The sequence below is a fragment of the Terrapene carolina genome, unplaced genomic scaffold (genome assembly GCF_002925995.2).
Source record: "Terrapene carolina triunguis isolate 2854851 unplaced genomic scaffold, T_m_triunguis-2.0 Scaffold189, whole genome shotgun sequence".
Lineage (NCBI taxonomy): Eukaryota > Metazoa > Chordata > Testudines > Emydidae > Terrapene > Terrapene triunguis.
In genome coordinates, this window is record NW_020664540.1 from 8,394,159 (window position 1) to 8,412,100 (window position 17,942).

The following is a 17,942-nucleotide window of genomic DNA, read 5'->3' on the forward strand; positions in this document are numbered from 1 at the left end:
AATTTTTTGGTACATTGCCCGCTGACACTTGGTTTCACTGCTCCCTGAAGACCCCATTGTCGTAAATGTCATATTGTAGAAACGTTTCCTGCATTTCACACTCTGCTGGTGCCATATGGGGAAATACATTGAGTCAGTCACCCCCAAAGCATTTGAGAAAACCGGTTACAACACAAAAGCCTTTGTCAACTGCTGAGGAGTGCTTGCAAATGTGATGAATGGCAGAGTGCCTCCTAGCACTCCATCCTGAAAATACGTAACGCACCTGGCCCTGTACACAAAAGGCTGACTCACCTGTGTGACATCCACTGCCTTTTGAAAAGACACAGTCTAGCAGAGACACAATGTACTTTCACCAGTTCTGACAGAATGACTTTTCCTTGTCCTTCTCTCCAGCTGTACAATCATACACAGATCATACAGCTACAAGATTACTCTCCAAACCAAGGGGAGCAGCGAGATGACCTTACACGTGACTGCCCAGTCGTTGGGTAGACACTCCCTGACATCACTCTTCCAACTTCTCCTTTCTGGGCTTATAAAAAGAGGTCAAGCACATAGGTTAAAAAGCCATTAGATCAGCAGTCCAAGCAGCTTTCAATACCGTTTTAACCCTCTGACCTAACGTGCACCTGAAACTTGGGTTGGCCTAGCTACACCACGCAGGGGTGTGAAAAATTCGCACCCTGAGAGTCTTAGTTAGCCGACCTAAGCCCTGTGTAGACACTGCTAAGGCTAAGGCAATGGATGAATTCTTCAATCAACCTAGCTACTACCTCTTGGAGGGGTGGGTTAACTACAGCATCAGAATAACCTCTTCCACCACGGTAGTAAATAGCTACACTACAGCTGCATAGCTGCAGCACTGCAGCTCTATGGCTGTAGCATATGTAGTGTAGACATACCCCTATTTGGGAATGAGAAAGCAAGCACCCTAACGTGGGGGGGGGGGGGTATCAAATTGAGTGAATCTGTGTTTGGGAAAACTGTTCCTTCCTCTTTCGCTTGGTATTGATCTCTGTTCTCACCTTCCCAACTCAGACTTCTGTCTGCCTTTTAAACCATAGCTAATTAGAGGATTTTTCCATTCCCCATGCAGAACTTTACATTGGAGTAACTGGGAGTTGTTCTTGTAAGTTCCCAAACTTTTTTAAATAGCACAAGTATGGGTTAAATGTTAATCTCTAAAAGCATTATTCTTCCTAAAAATGTGTCAGGGTACATTAAGTTAACCTCATAAGCATGAAAATAATCATTAACCATTTTTATGAATCTTATGTTTGATCATTTCCACACATTTAGTTTCCTTCTATGGATTCATTAACATAAAATGAAGAATGTTACTAACATAGAAGTGCCCTTACGAGTACTATTCACCCTGATACCGTGTTTCCCCGAAAGTAAGACATCCCCTGAAAATAAGACCTACTTCCAGTTTTGCCTCTCGCTGTAATATAAGGCATCCCCCCGAAAATAAGACCTCCCCGATAATAAGGCCACCCCGGAATATAAGGCCCCGAAGCTCCAGGAAAAATAAGACCTCCCCTGAAAATAAGACCTAGTGCATCTTTGGGAGCAAAAATTAATATAAGACACTGTCTTATTTTCGGGGAAACAGGGTAAGTAATGTTTTGTTCAAGGCATTTTATCTACACTGGTGACCGTGCCAAGGGGTGGTCTGGAGGCTAAAAATGAGAGACTGAAGTCAATTTAAGATTAACATAAGCAATTTTAAACGATGCCCCATAAAATATCCCCCACAATTTTAGACAGTAGATCTCCGTTTAGACATTCTCCAGGTGTTTCTCAGCATAGCTTTCCTTTCAATCTACGAACATGCACCTGGACCCCCACCCCATCAAGCCCTACTTTCCCAGCAGCCGGACCCCCACACACACACACATTCAGACCCCCCCCCGCTGAGCCCCAACCACCTTCACCTGGATCCCCTGCAGGGTCCCATTACCCCTGCACCCAGAACCCCCCAATGAACCCCTGTGCATCCAGATCTCCTACTGAGCTGCCAGGGGCTAGATCGCCCCCACACAAACCTTTGACCCCACACCTGGATCCCCCCACAGTAAGACCCTCCACACTTAGATCCTGTTGGGCTGAGCCTGCCCACCCACACCTGGCGCAGAGGGGCAGGGCCCCGCGTGTTTCTGGGGCAGGCCCAACTCTTGTACTGTGTCAAATGTCAGGTGCAGCCTCACTGCCAAGTCCCTGTACCGGGGGAGGTGAGGGCTTCAGGGTGATCTCCCTCCTCAATGCAACCAGTGGCCTGTGCTCCTCACTGCCATGCTGGAGCCACATTTATTTATCAACAAATAAAATTTGCAGAATTTTAAAATACGGTGTGAATAATTATTTTTTTGGCACAGAATTCCCTCAGGAGTATTATATTGACTCCAACGGTGCAAACTGGAGAAATGCATAAGATCTTCTGAGAGCCGATAAAGTTCTATACATGGTGCCTGTAATGCTACACAATGCTTTGTGGAGCTTGTTGTATGAATCCAAGTAAGGCAGGCACCATACCTACACTATGGAGCCTACCAACAAGGACATTCATTAGCACCAAGCACTGTAGAAGTTTCGGTGCTTTGGGCAAACATCTCCAGTAGGATATGGACTGAAGCCCATTACGTGTCAGTCAGTTTCCTTTTGTGCCGTTACGCTGTTTTAATATGAATGTGATAATAGTGCATAATGGCATGAGGCAAATAATCATTTCTCATTGCTATTGCTGCTTACAGAAACAATAGCTAAACATGGCTTAACGTACAAAAAAGGACTAATTCTCTCTGAGAGCCATGATGGTGAGACTACGGTGACAGTCAACTTTTTGAACGAGTGTGATTGAAGCATGCAGATAATGAAAATATCACTAGACATGCACGAACTTAGATTTACACGACTAATGGATTTAGCAACCTGTATTATCATTGTGTGTGAGTCAGCTCATGAGTGCTCGACAAAAAAACCCTGTGCAGGAATGTACATGATTGTGAAAGGTGTCTCAAGAAAGACTCAGATGCTCACCTTTAATCTCTACTGTTCCTATCTACAGCCAGTAACATTCTTTTCATATGTAATAAATAAAATACATAATTTAAGTTTGTAGATAAAATATTCAAATTGCCTTGAAAATGTTTGTATTCTCTCTCAATCAACTTTCACTGCCATAAGCACAGAACACAGATTGGGTAGCGCAAATAAGTGATGTTTACTTCAACCACCCTCTGAATGTTAAAGAAATCATTCCAACCCTGGCAAAACAAACTAATGTCCACATCGTGACCTAAAAACAAACATATGTATTTACTACATATCCTAGTAGAAATCTGTGGATGAACTCTTTAGGCAAGGACAAGGCTGACAAGTCAGATGGTCTGATGTCACTCAGTGGAACATGAAAGCCAATCACTTCAGAGCTCGGGACTGATAACATCTTAAAGACATGTCCTCTCCCATCTCTGCACCTTCAGCCTCATGCTGTAAAGAAGCCAAGTCAAATATGAAGAAAAATAGGATTGCTCTAAGACAGACAAACAGCATAAATCCACAGCTATCAATTGATTATAAATAAATTGTTCATCTGCATTAAGTCAACTATTTGCCAGAAAATTGGTATTGGAATAATTAAGGTTTATTTTCCCTATAAAATTATATATGTAATGTTCTGATCCTGCAAACATTTAGTGACATCTATGGGGCTATGTATGTGAGTTATTCACATAGATATTCACTTGTTTGAGTGTTTGCAGAATGAGCCCCACATCTTTGTTACAGTCATCTTGTTTCATAGAATTAAATAATCTGTTCTGCAGTAGGCTCCTAAAAATTGCCTGGAAAACAAGAATTAACATTTAAAAAATAGCAATACTTTTTTTAAAGCCAATACCTATCACACATGAGGCAAAATTCCATTTATGTGCTATGAGTATCTAGCGAAAGTATCCACATCACTAATGCACATCTGGCATTTATTGGCAATCTCTGTAGAGTGGACTATGGCTGAATGGTCAGGGAGACTGAACTACCCTCTCTCAACACTAGAGATTTTAGGCGAGATTGTCACCCCCATTTGAGATCCTTTATGTTAGGTAAAAGGGTCAGAATAGCATAAAAGTGCCCTACAAGCCCTACATACAGCTGAGGGAGAATGCCTCTGGTACAGGAGCTGAGGAAAACTGCTGCAGGCTGTCCTCCAAGCCCCTCCTTGCAAGCTATGGAATAGGGGTGTCATAGCGCTGCAGGTATTCTGGGCAGTGCTGTGACCCACAAGCAGCCAGGGACAAGTTGCCATAACTTAGACTGCCCCTCAAGACTGTCTCAATTATGCCAGGGGGCGCTCCATCCTCCAAAGCAGCCCAGAACCGGGAGGGCAAAGTCACCATAGGCCCCACTTCCCCTGAGCTGCAAGTTCTGTGCTGAAGCTCTTAGAAACACAGCACAGAATCTCGCCCCACTCCCTTTAGAACAAGATTAGGCACATTAGTGGGGCACTGGTAAGGAAGCTGGTACTGCCACTTCACATTCTGGGGAGAGAGGACTTCTGTCTCCAGAGTTGTCAGCCTGGCATCCCACATCAGTGCTTTTATTTTATTAAAAGGAACCATTACATAATATTAAAACCTCGACAATGATCAAGAAAATCTTAAGGGGGGACGGACATGTTATACCTTGGATGTTTAACCTAACTCAGTTTTCACATGAAACATAGCGAGAACACATACAGTATTCCTTGAATACAAGTGTTCGGTTCATTTAGGTATGCAGCTACAGTGTTGAGAATACACAGTGTAATACAATTCTCAAATGACATTCAAAGTAACATGTCCCATGCAAACTCAAATTCCTTAGTACAAGTTCATCTATTAAACAAAGTAGTTTGAAAATGAAATTATAGATAGAGAAAAGTAGACAAGTACACACAACCAATGAGTGGCGGGGGGGGGGGGGGGGGGGGGGGAGAGAGAGAGAGAGATACAATCTGTGTAACAATACTAGGGGAAATTTGGAAGACGGAGTGTATTAGGTGTGATAGAGAATTTGTCTCGTTATTAAATTTTATGGTACTACATTCAATGGCATCACATTATACAGGCCTCATTTTGCAATTAACTCCCAAAACACAAAAATATTAGGATTATGAAAAACAAGAGGATCTAAACTAAATAACACAGGCAGAATAATTTACCTTTCCATGTGATCAAAGTGTTGCATTTTCAATGAAAATTGAAAATATCATTACCACTAATGTGAGCCTATATGGATTAATAACACCCAAAATAAAGTTTAGAAATAACTGGTTTTGTTTACAACAAAGTTACATTCACAAGTCCAAGGCTAGTAAGCAAAATAAAACTTATTGCCTTTTCTTACATGTTTCCAGCTGAGACTTGCATGCTGGTACAATATATTAATCAACAATATACAGAACTCTACTCAGATATTTGTTTATTTCCAATAGGATATTTCACAATTATGCCTAGACTTTTCAACATCTACCGTAATTAAGTCTAATATGCAATTATTTACTTTGTACAGTAAAACCCACCCCCTCACACAAACACAAGACGTTTGTAGTATTTGTTACCTTAAAAAACCCTAGACTTGCTATTGAAAAAACACTATGTCATAAGTAAATGAAAATACCATGTATATTTATAATTAGTTGCCAACTTGCTAACATTCAATTAATATACGGCCAAATTCTGCAGTCCTCACTCAAGCAAGAGTGCCACTGATTTAACCCCATTGGTATTGTTTTTCCTAATAGCTAAGTCCTGAGACTAAACATTTTTAACTGCCATTATCTACCGTAGCAAAATAACAGCTGTTTGATGACTAACATTGTAAAAAGCTCTGGATGAGTTATGCATCTCAACAAGGAGGAAATAAGACTTAACATTTGGACAGTTTTAAGAATTTCAAAGTTTCAACATGACAATGGGATACACCGTTTGCAAATAAAATCAGAATTATGGCGATAGGCAGTTGATCCTGTTACCTGAAATCAGAACAGAGGCTCATTAAATATGAATAAATTTCAGAGAATGCAGAGGCACTGCACCATATTGATAAAAGCTCCATTAAATTTTAAATGATATAACTCCTTCCATACTTTGGAGGGAAGGAGAAGTTAAAAAAGTGGGGGTAGATTTTTCCCCTCCAATCAATTCGTCTTTTTTCACTTTTCATTTATAAAAATGCCTTGATTTTGAAGGAACAAAATATTGGGCTAATGAAATTTACAGCAAGAGTGAATGTAATCAATTATATTTAAAAGCTATTCCTTTCAACAAATATTTGCCTTTTATTATGGATTACAGTGTGAAATTTCAAGTATGCAAAAGGACGGGGGATTGCTAGAGAGCTGTAACTGATCTTCAAAGTCATTTTGTCACAGAAACTATAAACCTGCCAACAAAATATTGAATATCTGACAAAGGAGACAAAAAATAGAATAAAATGGAAAAGAAAAAAATTTGTCTGCCAAATTCTCAAAAGGAATAAACTTTTAGTGCACCAAGAAGGAAAGGACAAATATAAAACTGAAGAAGGGTGTTAACTATTTTGTTAGGTATAGAACTTATTTATGAAGTAGAACAGGCTTTGTATTCAATCTTTCGGCTTTAAAAAAAATGAATAGACCAGTTACAAAGAATACAAGTCTGATACAAGACTTATCTATTTTATTTTCCACTATAATTATGAGAAAAGGTAGAGGTAATCACTTAACCTATTATGTAAATTATACACACAAATATGTTAAAATAACGTTACTAATGTTGCAAAGTCAGACACTCAAAATTTAGCAGATGACGGATTTAAGGTTGCCTGTACAACCTTCTATCATTGTTCAATGACTAGTGGTCCCGTGCCTTATTCACTGCACACTATTCAAATCCTGCTCTGAATACATAATCAGATGAACTTTTCTATGGTGCTCACCACTACAGTATCAGAGTGCTTCACAAACATTAATTAATTTATCTTCACTAGAACACTGTAAGGTGAAAGGGTATTATTCCCATTTTTACAGATGGGGTCCTGAGGCACAGAGAGATAAAGGTCAGAAGTGTCCACTAATTTGAGGTGACCAATTTGAGAAATCTAGGACCTGCTTTTTCCTAAGCACTTTGCATTATGTAACACTTTGTATGTTCAAAGCACAGCTCCCATTGAGTTCACTTCCAGCTGAGTGTGCTCAGCACTTCTGCAAATCAGAACCCAGGGTCTCAAATCAACTAATGCAGAAGATGAACATACAAGTAGTGACAACTTGTGAAAAATGGCTGATGTGACTTGCCCAGCATCACATATGAGCTCTGGGGCAGAGAAGGGGTAGAATCCAATTATCCATGGCAGCATTCAATTGCCTTAACCATGAGGCCATCCTTTCTCTCCTGTAATCTTTTGCTTCCTACACCACAAGTTCAGCAACAAATAAGCAAGAGGTTCTACAGACAATAACCTCCTTCACTACAGAACCCTGATGCACTCCCAGAGCAGGTCTTGGGGTGGAGGGGAGGGGACACAACATGTAATTGAAGACTGTATCATAATAATGCATATGCAGAAGGGAGCCGAATTACGGTTGCACAGGGAACCTTAAGTCTGGCATTGCCTAATTTGAGTGCTTGACTTTGCAACATTAACAACATTATTTTAAACTTAGATTTGTGTGTGATTTGCTAGGTTTTTAAAAAAAACAAATAAAAAACAGAAGTTCTATCACGTGGTATCACATTGAAACCCACATAACTCATGAGCAGGGTTGGAACCTTTAGATCCACCACACAGACCTCTGCCACTTGAGCTAAGGGGATAACTGACAGTTGTAGTAGGTTATCATCCTCTGCATGGATCAGCACTAGCGGGAGAGGAGGTACACTTTCCAAATGGGTTTCAGATATTTACCAACAGCAAAAGAATGATGAGACTCAGGAATCCTGGGGTCCTTTCCAGGCTCTGGAGGGGTGCAGTTTGTATCGAGTGGTCACAGACCTTTCTGGATATTTCCCACACGTAAACTTGGCCCTTTCTGCCTCCTCTCCAAGATGCTACTATCACAGTCCTCCCTTCCTCACCCCAGTCCTAATCTCCTTGCCCAGCCAATTCCGGTTCCCTCACTCCGGATTCCTCATCCAATCTGTCTCACCACCACCACCACCTTTGGCTCCTAGTCCCAGTCTGACTCCCCACCACTTCCCAGTTTCTTTATCCAGCCAATCCCAGTCTCCCCATTTCCTCTCAGCTCCTCATCTGATCTCAGTCCCAGTCCACTCCCTTGCATTTGCCTCATTGGCTCCCAATCTCCTTGACCAACCAGTGAGAGTCTCACGCACCCCCAACTCCTAGTTACAGTTTCTCTGCCCTTCCCAGTCTCCAGTCCCAGTCTCACCAGGATACTTGTCCCATTCTACTCCTTTCCTTCCTCTCAGTCTAGCTCTGGTTCTCTCTGCAGTCAAGTCAGGAGGGTTCCTCATCCATGATGCCTGGGTGCCAACAATGAGGTCACTGAAAGCACAGGAGAGAAAGACTCCCTGCTCTTAGTTCCAGTGACCAGCCTCATTCCAGCCCAGAGCAGTCATTACAGGGAAAATCCAGATTAGCCCTGGGTTTGCAGCATGCTCAGTCACTCTGCAGGGATGGTGCATGCGTGGTATGGTCAGTGCTAGGAACTGTGAGGGGCTGAAGCATGTTAAATGAGGATAGACTCTGAAGATTTTTAGCTGCTAAAAATCTTCAAAGTCTCTACTGAGCATGTGCAAATTCAGAAAAAAATTCAAAGGCTTATAGCTTGGCCAAATTTGGTGCATTTTCAGAGCCCTGATACAAAGGCCACACCTTTGCCAAATTTCAAGTTCCCACTCCAAAGCATGGAGCTTCTAGCAACCTTTTCCTTGAGAATTTTTTTAAAGTGGCAAAACATTTTTCCTTAACCTCATTCTTGGAAACAGCGGAACGGTTTTGGCTGAAACTTTAAAAAAAAAAAAAACCAACAACAACAAAAATTCCAGCCTGAGGCAGATACTCAGCATGGAAAATTTCAGCCCCAATGGTTAATTTGGCAAAGTTATAGCAACTGAAAAGAGGGTCTTATTAAAATTGCTTAACACGTCCCACTGTAACGGACGATGCTGCCTGAGATGGCAATAACTATATTCATTTTAGGTGTATCAAACTGCTTGGCATTTACAAAGCAGTTAGAGAACAGAACATTTTAATGCTTTTCATTTTCCCCCTTCTTCCCCCGGGGGGGAACCCGAAACAAAAACATTTTCCTCAATACCCAGAAAAGTTACTTTCCTGTTTCTGTGGTACTACAAGTCAGCATGTTCAAATCAAAGCCATAATCCTCTTATATGCACATCCTTAACTTTACTACTGTGAGCAATCCCATTATTTCAATAACTTTACTATTCTGAGTAAGCTTACATGTTTGCAGGTTTGGAGCCCAATTTATTTCTGGTTCACTCATAAATAGCTACCACTATAGACCCATTTCAGGAAGTTTTCCCTGCAGACTGTGCAAAACAATTTGCAAGATGAAGGCCTGAAGCATGGCTGACTTTTACACACTTACACACACACACACACACCACTTATAATTAAGGGGCCCTAGGGGTGCAGCAGCACCCCCTGGCTTTCCATCATATGCAGGGTTTACAGTTTCATTCAATGGCTTTCAGTACCCCCACTATACAAACTGTTCCAATGCCACTGCTTAGAATATCTTTAAACTTAAGCAATAGCAACTAAGAAAGAATATTGTTTTCAGAGCATCAAAAGAATTATACATCTAGAAGGTGTTCAGAACTAATCCAATTAAATAAAATCAAACTATCATTTACTACATGAATTACTGCTAAATTCTCTCCAAAAGGCCAAAGCTGAGAAGAGATATCTGACAAAGTAAACACCTGCAATGAATTTGCAAAAATTCATAAGCACTTTTAATTAAGCAGAACAATTCACTGAAAAGGTTAAACAGCCATGGTCATTATTATAAATTGAGTGTTTGTATAGTGCATACATAGCTATTATTTAATACAGATCATTAAACTGAAGACAGAAATAAGACTTGCCAAACTGAAGTATATACATGTAACTTAGCATTGTTTCTCTGATATTCTATTAATGTAGTTTATTTTTTTAATTTCAAGGTGGGGGGGGGGTCCCTTTAGAAAGTATGCTACACACCTGCATGGAGTATTCCTTTTAGCTGTCAAAAAGAGTTGAACTGGTTTTCTTCAAACATTGCCCCCGTAACTCCCAAAAAAGCAAACCCACATAAACCACCATCACTCCAAATATCAAGAACATGCAGACCAAGTGGAAGACAGAATTAAAATATTCTGAAGAGCAACTGTGTAAGAATGGCACCATCGTACCTGCTTCGCTAACAGTTTAAAGTGATTATTCTAGACCCACTTTCTGATGTATTCATACACAATCACAAACTTTAGTAACTAAAATCATATTTTTACTACTTTTCACTTGTCTGAGCACTTTGAAACCAATACTGCTCTGTGAAACTGAGCTAGATACTATTCTGCCTCGTACATCAACAGAATTATTACTTGAATCTGAAAGTCAAGTTAGCCTACTGGTGGGTGTGATATGAGAACCTTGGCCAAAGTTTTCAGAAGCATCTAGTATTTTTGGGTGCCCAACTTGAGCGGTCTCAAAGGAATCTGGTTTTCAGAAAGTGCCAAGCACCTACCCTCTAAAAAAAAAATCAGGCATCTTTCAGATGTTTCAAGTTGGTCACCCAAAAAGACTATGGCACCCAAATTTCACAAGTCACATTTGAAGATTCAGGCCATCTGAATAAATAACTGGTATGGGTTTTTCAGGGCTAGCATTTAAACAAAAAACATCCTTTTACTTGTAAACTGACAGATTTGATCTGGAAGTCATGGACACAACAAACAGAAGCTCATAATCACTTTTATTTTGCCAAAGTCACCTTTCCAAGCAGAACTGCAATTAAGATTTCCTAAAGACTTTCACAAAAATTTTCACAATACGGAGTATCACTTACAGAGTCTTGCTAATCTAACAAAAAGGATTACAAAATAGACATGCCGAAAACAAGCTCACTAGTACAATCAGAATCGAGGCAAGATTTTGCACTGTCTGTTTAAAAGCAACAACAACAAAAATACTTCATCAAAAATGTTAAGACTAATCTGTGACTCAGAGCCAAACCTCTACAAATTTGTTCAGATAATACTCATCAAGAAAAATGCTGTGTCATTATAGAACTAGATAGCACAAGAAAAGAAACTGGGTATTTCAATAATAATTTAATCACCTCCACGAGAGACTTAAAAATGACTAAATGGGAGAGAATAGAGCTCAGAGAGCATCTAAACCCACAAAAAAATTGAATAAATCCAAAAAGCCAAAAGGAGAAAGTCTGTCTAGGTTTCCAAGTCTTAAAATTCCAGTGAAAGACACAGCAGGTCCCACAGCGAGAGTTAACTGTAGAATGTTCTTTTGTATCTTCCTTTAAAGAAGAAATACACTTCCCAGGTTAAGTCAAAGTTGGGCAGGACATAAGCTTCTGCCTGCATTTCTTTTCCAACCAGTGCTGATTTGAACAAACCAAACTTCCTATGGTGAATTTGAGTAGACGTATAGAGACATAGGCGCATACGGATTTACTATCACCTTAAACACACTCTGGGACAAATTCTGCTCAGCTTCACCAATGTAAATCTGGAGTAATTCCAAGGAATTCTGTTGACTTCATACAGATTTACACTAGTGTTTAACTGGGAACATAATTTTGTCCCCAGTTGTTATTAATGTGGTCCCTAAAAGTATGACGGGCACTTTACAGACCATATAAACAAAGTCCCTGCCTCAGTTTATTATCTAAAGGCCCAATCCTACATACCCCTAGTTCCCATTAAATTTGTTTTAGTCAGCTGGGACTAGTCACATGAGTAAGCACTACTCATGGAAGTGAGCATTTCCAAGATCGGAACCTAATTTTGGACATAACGCAGTGGAAGTAAAGAGCACAGGGAGGGATGGGGCAAGGAAAGCTGAATGTTGCATACATAAGTAACATGGTTATTCAGTGTACAGACATTTGGCAGTTCCATTAAAGTTGGTGTGTGCGTGTTGATAGTAAACGAATATTACATTGGACTATGTAGAAGATGTAGGGTTAGGTCTCATTTTACTAGGAACTCTCCCCCAGGCTTCAGAGAGAGGAAAAAAGAAACCTGTTCAATTATTTCCAGATATTGCTCCTACAAACCACCCCATAAGAGCCAGAACCAGGTATGTTATCCACCTGATGCATCTGTAGTGGAAACTGAGGCCCTGATCCTTTGTGCACTTATGCACCTGTAACCTGACTGAAGTGAACAGTCACATTCAATTCAACAGGAATACTCAAGGGAATAAAGTTAACATACACTTCAGCATTTGCAGGATTGAGGCCTTAAACTCCCACTTGCTACAACCATCTTAAAACCCAATTTAAGATTTTCAGCTTTGATGTTAATTTTCTGCAGTCTCTAATTTTATTCTTACAATACTTTGCTCTCTGCTGCAGTAATTCAACAATGTAACACTGGATCAGACATTATACTGTCACACAGTACAATTATAGCCAAAAGGTTCCGGGCTACGCTCAATGCTGGCACAAACAGACCCAGCTTCACTAAAGTTGCACCCACTTATGCCAGTGGTGAATTTGGCTCCCAAGGAACATCTTAAATGTGTCTAACCTAACAATTAAACCTCTGCTCCTTTTGTCTGTTTGGCCATTAAAACAGCAATCAGAGGAGTCTGAAAGGATGGAGGTACCCCGCTCAGGAATTCCCAGAAGCAGATATAAAAGGGTGCAGGGGAGACTATAGAGTCCCCATAGGAGAAGTCTAGGAGTAGATGTCTCCCTGAGTGAGCTTAAATTAAGCCATGAAAAATGTTCTAATTTGTTATGCTGCTACCTCTATTTGGGAGCTGTATTAACAAATAAAGAGAAAAATTAACCCACGTCCCCTTAGGAAAAGAAAAGAGGAAAAAACAATTTAAGCTTCTAATAAAGGATCCTAATCACATAACAAGAAATGTCAGGGGAGACTGGAAAGTCAATTTGCTCTATCATAAACTAGCTACCTTATACGAAGTCTACTAGCCAGTAGGTAGGGGAAAAAAATTACAAACGTCTACACTGAATTATGCAGCAGGTAGCATTAAGAACCCAAACTTTGAGTCTGTCCACTTGTGGAGTGCTCTTCTGGGATTTGCATCCTACTCTCAGAATGGTCACTCATACTGGCTGGAATGGTAGAAGTAGCAGATCCAGAACTTCATGGAGTTGGCCTAGTTTTTGTGGGCTTGCAGATCTCCCCACCCCTTCTCTCCAGGAGTCATGGGATCACAGGTAGCTGGAGCAGCAGGTCTGCTGCAGAAGAAACCTGGGATTTGTGGGCTTGTCTCTCCAGGAGTCCAAAGGGCCCCACTGTTGGCTGAAGCAGCAAGTCCAACAGCGTCAGGAAGGAAGCCCTGGTTTTAAAGGCCATCTCCCCTCCCCTCTCTGAACAGGAGAAATACATGAAATAGCAGTGGGGCTAGGCGGCTGGACCAGTGGCTCCAATTAACTTTTTTTCCCTCCTTTTAAATGCAAGAGTTTTATGTCTGATTGTTGAAGGCCATATGGCATGTTTTATAGCCAACAGTAACTTTCTTTACCTGATCCCATTTGTGGTAACAACCTTAACATTCTTTTAATGAAGTTTTTGGTGGATGCATTACCTTTCCTTTTTTTATGTAAGTAAATCAGTAGGATATGTTTAACCTGCCCACTAAAATTCAGTGTGAGCAATGAAACCCAAGGAAGCAGAGCAAAAGATCATTCATCGTCTCAAATGAAGCGAAGTGGATTAAAACTCCATTGGCAAACACCCCCCTGCCTCTGCACACTCCAAAAACACATTTGAAACCGTCGGAGCAATCAAAAATTGTCATGCATGCACAGAGGCTTTTTAATGCAATTCCTGAGTCACAATTTTTAAAAGAAAGGCAAAACCATCAGTGCACCTTAGAAACCAATGCCCTGTAAACTCCAATGGACCATTCCTTCCTTCAATTAGACACACCTTTTTCCCTCAAAAGCATCATTTTAGCCAAACATTTAATTTTTTTTGCACATTTATTACTGAAGAAGACCACCCTTTCTGCTTTTTTATTTTTTTTAAAGGCATTCCTTACTCTTGGACTGAGTACTTCTATGTCAACTTTCATTTTGCAGCAAGTTTTTACTGCCCATTTATCATCCTCCCATCCTCATGACAAGATTTATAGTGGAAAAGGATAATAAAACCTTACTGTAACGCCACAACCACACACTGTTTCTTACTTAGTTACAGATTCTATAATATTGGCCAAGCAACAACTAAGGGAAATAATTTTTTAATATAGCCACACAAGTTCTCATAACAGACTCAGACTTTACGGACAGAAGGGGCCATCATGATCATCTAGTCTGACCTGCACAGGCCACAGAACCTCACCCACTCCTGAAATAGATCCATAACCTAAGTTCCCTCTAAGCTGCGCAGCCACACAGCAGGCTATCAAGGGCCACGCAGGCGGGGAGAGGCACCTCTCCCCAAGCCCCAGGCCGCTGCAGTGAGGCGGGGGGGGGGGGGAAGTCCTCTCTCCCTATCGCAGCTCTGGGGCAGCCTGCACCCCAAGCCCCTCATCTCTGGCCCCACACCAGAACCCACACACACCCTGCCAGAGCCCTCACCACCCCAAACCCCAACCCTCTGCCCAAGACCTGAGCCCCCTCCCACACTGCAAACCCCTTGGCCCCACCCCCACCACACATCACCTCAATACTGGAGCACATGACAAAATTTATTCCACACATTGATATAAAAAAAATTAGAGGGAACATTGTCTATAACCTCTGGCTGAGTTATTGAAGTCCTCAAAGTATGGTTTAAAGATTTCATGTTACAGAGAATCCACCAAGTACACTAGTTTAAACTGTGCCCCATGCTGCAGAGGAAGGCAAAAAAAAAAAACCAGGGCCTCTAACAATCTGACATGGGGGGGAATTCCTTTCCGACCCAAAATATGGTGATCAATTAGACTGTGAGCATATGAGCACAAGATCTACCAGGCAGATACCTGGGAAAGAATTCTCTGTAGTAACTCAGAGCCCTCCCCATCCAGCAATTGAGTATTTTTGCTACTGGCAGTCACCAATAGGCCACATACCTTCGTAGGCAGTCCCATCATACCATCCCTCCATAAACTTATCAAGCTGTCTTGAAGCCATTTAGGTTTTTTGCCCCCACTGCTCCCCTTGGAAGGCTGTTCCAGAACTTCACTCCTCTGATGGTTAGAAACCTTCATCTAATTTTGAGCCTAAACTGGTTGATGCCAGTTGTTCTTGTGTGCACGCTGATGCTTCACTTAAATAACTCCTCTCCCTCCCTGGTATTTATCCTTCTAATGTATTTAGAGAGAGCAATCATATCTCCCCTCAGCCTTCTTTTGTTTAGGCTAAACAAGCCAAGCTCTAAGAGTCTCCTCTCATAAAGTAGGTTTTCCATTCCTCGGATCATCCTAGTGGCCCTTCTCAGCACCTATTCCAGCTTGAATTCATCTTTCTTAAAGACAGGAGACCAGAATTTCACACAGTATTCCAGATGAAGTCTCACAAGTGCTTTGTATAATGGTACTAACACTTCCCTGTCTCTACTGGAAATACCCCACTTAAAGTTTGACATTTAGCCACTAATGAAAGTTGTGACAGAAGACTAACTTACACCCTTATCTCGGTGTGCCTATATGTCACACACAAGCCCCAATCCTGCAACCAATTGCACATAGGCACAACTCCACAGAGACCCACTGACTTCCAAGGAACCATGTACAGGGATATGCCCATACATAATCAATTGCAGGATCAGGACTATGGTACGTAAACCCTCTTATGAGAGCACCTGATAAAGGACCACGCATAATGTAATGATTTTGAGCAGGAAAGCTAAAGGGCACTAGACTAACCTTAACTCAGAATGTCATTCATTCAGAACCACAACAGCATATTAACACAGACTGTGTGACTGATTACCCCTTTTGTTTCCCTCCTCAGTCCCCTATGATTGGGTCAGTGGTGTCTCATCATTGTCAGGGCTGTCAGCTGGGCTTCCAACTTGGTGACAAAATGTTATGAGATATAATTTGAAACTACTAAAATGTCAACCCCTCAGAAACAAGATTAACAACACAGAAGAGATCACAAAAATGCAATATTAAACTACTCGATATTCAGAGAGAGAAAAGGCTACATTTATGCCACAACAAGGTGCAGAGTTTACAGTTACAATGCAAGCCAATAAATTCAAAGATCAGATTCCCACACTGACCTTAATTTTGCCCTCTTGCATGTATGCTTTACGGTAGGGCAGTAGTTCTCAACCAGGGGTGTGTGGCCCCCTTGAGGGCCTCGAGCAGGTTTCAGGGGGGCCTCCAAGCAGGGCCAGCATTGGACTCGCTGGGGCCCAGGGCAGAAAGCCAAACCCCCACCGCAAGGGGCTGAAGCCCAGGTCCCTGAGCCCCGCCACCTGGGGCTGAGGCTGAAGCCTGAGTAATGTGGCTTCATGGAGGCCCCTGTGGCATGGGGCCCCAGGCAGTTGCCCTGCTTGCTACACCCTAACACCAGCCCTGGCTTTTATATGCAGAAAACCAGCTATTGTGGCACAGGTGGGCCGTGAAATTTTTATAGCATGTTGTGGGGATCTCAGAAAGAAAAACGTTGAGAACCCCTGCAGTAGGGCACAGTGTCAAACTGGAATGTGCTGGCCTGTTCTGAAAGAGACAGAGATCCCTCACTGCCCTAGGTAGTTTTGAACAAGAGTAAGTAGTTGGTAAAGTTGCTAATCTCTTTAGCCTCATCTAGATTAGGATGTGGTTGCCATAAATTTAACATATGTTAAAGGCCTTGTCTACACTAAACTATTAACACGTTAGCTAACACCTTCCAAATCCTAATGCAGACAGGGCTCGGTAACCTTCTCCACTGTTTTTTTGGGTGGATTACCATCATGAGAAAGTAATAAGTGCACCTACTCTTTCTGCCAACAGCTGCACCATTTCTTCAGTGCCTGTAACTAGTGCGCTCCTGAAAATACATATAGTCAAAGCAGTGAGTGGAGCATCAATCACAGGAGCTAAAGTAGTAATGACTTAGTCCACAGTTCTGCCCACAACCAACCAGGTAGTGTTGTACCCCCTCCATTTTAATAGTCACAATGAGGCCCATGACACAAATGTGAATGTGACAAGGGCAGCCGCAATCTATGCTCCTCTGGCAGCTCTAACTTCACGAGGACACCTGGGACTCCCTGCTTCGTAACCACTCACCATAACAAAATCCGAGAACCTTTACAGTTGGAGTTTTTACACTGTTGTACAGCAGTTACACAGGGGATCTTTCAGTGGTTTGGTTTCAGCTACCTCAGGAGACCACATCTCTTTCCATGCCCTGCCACGGCAGCTGAGGTCAGCTGATAATGTATCACTAACAGTCCCTAGATTCATCTAGCTAAGGAGTTGCTTTCAGTAGAGGCTCTGCAATTCTGTATTTCACTTCCCTGCACTGCAGTGATTGAGCTTTTAAAACACAATGCAAAGCTCACCTGTTTACTCTGACCTTTACTGGAAGTGTGCAGTGATGTATAGTTATAATGTAATCTATTATTTAGGGGAAAAGTGCATTTAGCTAAAGATTTGTCATACTGATTATACAGGACACAGTTCTGACACCCTTACTTCACATTATCAATGGCATTTACTCACTTGAGTAAGTGCTCCTCAGTAGCAATAAGCATTGCTGAATCAAGCCCATGTTGCATTTGTGCACAACCTCATAGACAACAGATAGG

General features: G+C 41.6%; 1 protein-coding gene across 1 annotated transcript in view; it reads right to left on the reverse strand.

Annotated features, from left to right (window-relative positions):
- MNAT1 (MNAT1 component of CDK activating kinase) overlaps positions 1–17,942 on the reverse strand; it is a 183,873-nt gene that overhangs the window by 165,580 nt on the left and 351 nt on the right. The window lies entirely within an intron of this gene.